At 27.6% G+C, this 6,174-nt stretch overlaps 1 long non-coding RNA gene across 1 annotated transcript; it reads right to left on the bottom strand.

Moving 5' to 3' along the window:
- Positions 1 to 2,247: 2,247 nt before the first annotated feature.
- LOC149519121 (uncharacterized) lies at positions 2,248 to 3,563 on the bottom strand. The gene is made up of 2 exons (XR_016341533.1): positions 2,755 to 3,563; positions 2,248 to 2,544 (listed from the first exon to the last, which is right to left on the bottom strand). It is a non-coding gene; the product is annotated as an uncharacterized LOC149519121 (long non-coding RNA).
- Between the last annotated feature and the right edge of the window lie 2,611 nt (positions 3,564 to 6,174).

Here is a 6,174-nt window from a genome sequence, read left to right on the forward strand (position 1 = left end):
AAAAAGATGGAAAAATGTTGAAGTAATGTATTTTAAAGTTTTCAATCTATATCAACATGACAAGTGAACACTCTTAGAAAAGGCTAGCTAGTTCACGTGATAACTTTGTAGTTTCCATTTAAGTTTGTTAAAGTAAAAGGGTCTGGTAATGAATTAAGATGCTTTTGGAGGACCTTCTTTCATTGTTTTTCTTTTTTTAATTGTTCCACGAGTTAATTCTCATCAGCCAACGTTTCACACTTCTTCAATCACCATCAATATTTATTATGCATACATAACTCATTATCTCCATTATATATAATATGTTTTTAACATAAATGAAACAAATTATAAGTACATAATATAATTTGGGAGGGTTCGATTGAAGTATACATGTCCATAGTCTGAGCTAATTAATTAAACAAATCTCGTATTGGTTGATACTTTTCCCTGTAGTTTCAATTGAATTGGGAGATTTGAAGCAGAGTTTCAAAATTTGTGGTCAATTGAAGATTTCCTATGCATTTACATCTTAGTGATACCCATCCCTCTTGCCATTACACTTTTATTTGCATATAGATTCGTACCAAACATATGAGGTATTATTTGTTTTGACTTGAAAGTTTTACAGTTTTATCCCACAAAAAATATCTTCAAAGTTTGAGTTTAAATCTCTCTCTCTCTCTCTCTATATATATATATATCATAGTAAAACTTCAAATTATTCTGAGAAGAAATTGGAACATTACAAATTCCTCTCGTTAAAGCTTGATGGGGACATCAAACCAAATGCAAAGCATATAGATCTACTAAATCATACCAACTGTTGGGCAAGTCTAACACAAAGTACACACAGATCACAGAATCACACCAAATTTTAGGATTCTAGAGGTGGCTCCCATTATGTAGCTCTTTGCTCCCGCATGATTTTAGAGGTAGCTTCTATGGTGTAACACTTAGTTCTCATTCGACTAATGATAGCTCTAATACTGTTCGTAAAGACTCGCATCTAATCTGATAGATATTGTCTACTTTAACCCGAAGGTGTCATGGTTTTGTCCTATAAAAGGTGCATCACAAGTTTGGATTTAAGCCTCTACATATATATCATAGTAGAACTTTAAATTATCCCAATGTGGGATTGGGAACTTAGATAATTCTATTTTTAATCTAATTTGTCACACCCCAAACTCGAGGATTTAGGATGTAACAATGTCGCATACTCATTAAACAAATCTCACAAGAATGCAAGGCAACAGATATCAAACTAAATCAAAATCTCTAATAATCTCTAAAATAATAATTTATAGAATCTCAAGTCTACAAAATTATATTATTTGCAAGTTGGTTTGAATATATTAAAATTCTTACTAACAAATCTTTTAGAATTAATAATAAAATATTCACTTGAAAGATATATCAAGCTAAAAATAGATGCTAATTTTGCTAATCCAAGTAGTCGTCAAGATTAAACTATCTAAGATATCAACATTGAAATCTAAAAAAGTAAAGAAATTTAAAGAAATGAGTACGATGACTCAGTAAATAACTGATATCCCCTCAGTTGAATTAAGCATATCATAAAATATTTAGATCAAAACATTAACTAAATGATTCAAAAATATTTTAAGTAATCTTGTATTCACAAACATATACTACTAGAAAAAGTTGTTTTAGCAACACTTAATGTCATTGCAAAATAACAATTTATCATTGCAAAAATCTTTTTGTAACGACCAAAAATCATTGTAAGGTTGTTGCTCGTACTTCCATTATTAAAAATACACACAACAATTTTCATTGTTTAAAAAAATCATCCTAAAAAATATTTATTGCAATGATTTTTTGTTGTTAGTAAATAAATTATATTTTAAGTAATAACTCAACGTGGTTGTGAAATTATTTTTTTAACATCCACATATTTTGTTGCTAAAACTTTTATGTAACAATATTATTTTAGTTGCTTAAAATTTTTGCAACACTATTTGTTTTGTTGCAATAGTTAATTTAATAACAACAATAATTATTATCAAAGTTCTTATTAAACCACAATTTTATCGTTTTTAATTTTAATTTCAACGATTTAAAAAAATTTAATAACCAATATTATTGTTGCAAATAATATTTGACAACAATATTTAATGTTATAAATAGAAAACAAATATTTAGCACTAATTATATTAATTTTAAAATGTTTATTTAAATACAACAAAAGAATTTGAAAAATTCATACAAATATTAAAAAATAGAAAATAATATTAATGTGAAAGGTAATATATTTATTTATTATTAATTAGAATCTTCTCAAAGTTTAATATAACAAGTGGCGTAGTCGATATAACTTGAAACTGTTGTGTCAATGAAAAGTCAGTATTTGACAAATCCGTATTTAACATCTGCTTTGAAAAGGCTCGTAACTCAATTGGTTTCTTAGGAGCACCAACAAGAACAAGCTTCCCATGAGTCTTCAACAGCCCAATCAAAGGTAGCAAAGGGTTTTTGAGCAGATACTGTCGAGAGGTTTCGATTTTTACCGAATGGTGTTGCGACAACTCTGCCTCAACTCTGCAACAAAATTGAAGTTCAATCAAGTTAATTAGGATCTTTAATACAAAGTAGGCAAATAATTCTTTTAATCATAGATGCCAACAGAAAGAATGGACCAGAAATTAAAAGAGAAAAATCAGTAGCTTCCACTAACACAATTGTGAAAGAAACTGGAAAAAAAGCTTTCACTTGCAAATTGTGAAAGAATTTGGAAAAAAACAATATTACCAGGAAAGAAGATCATTCTAGCATCTTTTGCTGCTTGACACGTTGACCCAAAGGAATCAAGTCGACTCTTTGACTCTAGATTCCACAGCTTTTTTGATAATCATTTTGTTCATAGAGAAACTCTTTCCATGCCAATAATTGAAAGTCATTGCTAGTGCTAGAAAAAAAAAAAGGGAATTGTTTAGCATAAGCATTAAATAACAAAATATGAACTTAAATAAAATATAAATGAATTAAAGGACAATTCAATCGTATTATCAATACTAAATGACTACTAAAATCCTAATTATCTTAAACTTTCGAGTAAACTTAATCAAAGCCCACTACATGTTCACTATTACCGAACTAACAAACTAAAACAATGAAGATTTAAACTAAAGGGGAGCTCCTCTCTTGGTCCTAGTACAATAGTTATATGCATTACCAGACTTATCATCAGATAACAAACAAATGACTATCTGGGTTTGAAGCTTAATACTCATAATCAATGCAATTTCAAATGCCTTGTTTGGTTTGAGCATAACACCTTTATCCATAACTTTCATCGCAAAGTACAAGTCAGTCCCACATAGTTCCACCAAATGCACACTACCAAAAAAATAGCTGACATGAAAACATGTATGACAGAGTATACAGTAATTATCCTACAAAATTAAGTGTATAATAGAAGCAGATTAATTAGACAAACCTGCCAGCGTCACCTGACTTGATCCCAATGGTTTTACAAGCCAAAAATGTTTTTAGACCTATCCCTTCTCACACTATCAAGAACCTACAAATTACAAGAGTAATGAGATATAAAATCACATATATACTGAGTGTGTAAGGGATCAGAATGGCAATGTAGTATAAAATGTCAGATACAAGTATAAGATAAAATGGAGAATGATGCTGCAAAATCTATTCTTTCTAATTCTTCTCTTAAAATCTTTTTGATAAACACCTGGGAATGATTAATACATAAATCTTCTGGATTCTGTAGTTAGTGAAATTTGTTGTTAGATTTTTTTAAGACAGAGAGGTTTCAAGGAGAAGGGATTAACCTTCAAGCATTACCGTATTGGTGCCTGGAAGATCCTTCACTGCTTCATCAACATTTTCTTCAATTTGTTTCACCTGCAATCAGTAATTATGCTTATTTTTCATATCAAGCCAACAAAACTGCAAATATTTCATAGAATACACAAAAAATGCATATACCCATAAACCAAAAAAATTTATTCAAAGTCTGGCTTTTTCTAAATTCATTGGTTAATTAATTGTGAAACAAAGAAATATAATATGCCCATAAAACAAAAATCAAATAATTGATATGGCAAAATCAAAATATAATTAAAATGTAGAATATAAATTATTTTTATTGTTCAAAGTCCAGAGATCAATACGCCCTAATATAATTTAAATTAAAATTGAAGCAAATAAATTACCTCAAAGTTATGAAAATGAAAGAAAAGTTTTGTAAACAAATTAAAAGCAAAAATAATAACAATGAAATAATTTTAAAAGGAATCAAATAAAGGAAAAGGGAGAGACTCGAAGGAGGAAGAGGGGGCAAAGCTTGCTGAAAGAAAGGGGGAAGGAATAGGGTACTTACCGTCTCAAGGGATGGGAAGGCAATCGGGTTTCCTTGAGGGTGATAGCTGCGTCTCTCGATGATTTAGGGAGAAGAGGAAATAACCAAGCAAAGTGACGATAAATGAGAAGAGTTGGTCGTCGGCATATGGGAAGAATGGGGACTCGCCGGCGAAGGAAAGGGATAGGGTATCGGGTTGGTCAGAGAGAGTTGTGTGCTATGTTGGCAGTTGTGATTTTGGAGAGAAAGAAGAATGGGAAAATGACATACTAAAGCTAACGCAGGTTGCTACAATATAACATTTTTTATTTTTTAATTTATATATGAATTAAAAAAATAATTAATAGATGGCCAAAATATTAATAAATTACAACATTTATTTTAGTAAAATTTTAATTGCACAGAAAGCTTAGGAATTATGATATCTTGAAAAGTAATATTAATATTTATTTATATAACCAATCATAATTTAGATTAAAAAATATAATTTTAGTTCATAATTCATAAAGTTTGCTTCAACTGAAATTTATTAATCCATTGTAATTCATAATATAATCAAATATGGATAAAAAGAAAAAGTTAATGAAAAAACAAATCACATGAAATCTTAAAAGGTTTGTTGTAACTCAGCAAGGAATTTAGAAATGTTTTCATACTATGATGCTATAAATATATATATATATATATACTAAATTATTTGTTTTTGAGAGTGAGAAAACACGGGTTCCCATCCTTTCTATTCAAATAGTATTTGTTTTGTATTTGTTTCATGTAGTATTATTAAATGGGAAAAGATCAAGATATAAAATTTTAATAGGACACTTTTTTCATTTTTGTTCTTTATATATATATATAAATATAAAATAGAGATCCATTTATATTAGTATAAAAATTATAATTTTTTTGACCTTTAGATCAAAAATAAATTTATAATACTTACATTTAGTCATTTTGATAAAAATTCAGAAGATATGTAAAACTTACAATAATATAAACGAATCACTCCTCATATATATATACATATATATATATATATACATATATTGATATTTGTTTCAAACCTCAAAGAGATCTTTGACCAAGACATCTTTGACCAAGGTTTAGTTAGATGAAAATTTCTTCTAGTTGCTACTTAAAGGCCTTCACATTAAAAGAAAAAAAAATCATCTTGATGTAAACCATTTTGATTAAACAACTTCAGAAGTTGTTTCAAATATAATATAATTTCACAACAACTTTTTCAATCATTACAAATTGAAAAAGATTTTATAACGATAACTTTTTGTTTTCAAAAAATAATAAAGATTTCATAACAACTATTTCAATTGTTGTATAAAATATTTGAAAAAATTAATTTGACAACAATTAAAAAAAGTTGTTGCAAATTTAATAATATTTCAGAACAATTTTTTTGTCATTATGAATATGGTATGGATATTGCAATTACTTTTTTTTTTATCATTGTGTTAAATATTTAAAAAATTAATTAGATAACAATAATGAAAAGTTGTTGCAAACATAATATGATTTCGTAACAATTGTTTTTTATCATTACCAATCTTGTAGAAATTTACAGCAACAAAAATTATCGTTATATAATATATTTAAAAAATCAAATAAGAAACGAATGTAAAAAATTGTTGCAAATACAATAATATTTTGCAATAATTTTTTTGATTGTTGCAAATTATGCTTGCTAAAACTCCATTTTCTAGTAGTGATATTTTTAAAATCAGATTCTCAAATCACAAAAAAAAATCAAATATCACAAAATTATAAATTTTATTGGTCTTTTATAACATATTATGACCACATTTAATCCTCATAGCACAAGTCAGAATTATAAT

The sequence above is a fragment of the Durio zibethinus genome, chromosome 4 (genome assembly GCF_047325235.1).
Source record: "Durio zibethinus cultivar Kanyao isolate XHJ-2024 chromosome 4, ASM4732523v1, whole genome shotgun sequence".
In the NCBI taxonomy this organism is placed as follows: domain Eukaryota; kingdom Viridiplantae; phylum Streptophyta; class Magnoliopsida; order Malvales; family Malvaceae; genus Durio; species Durio zibethinus.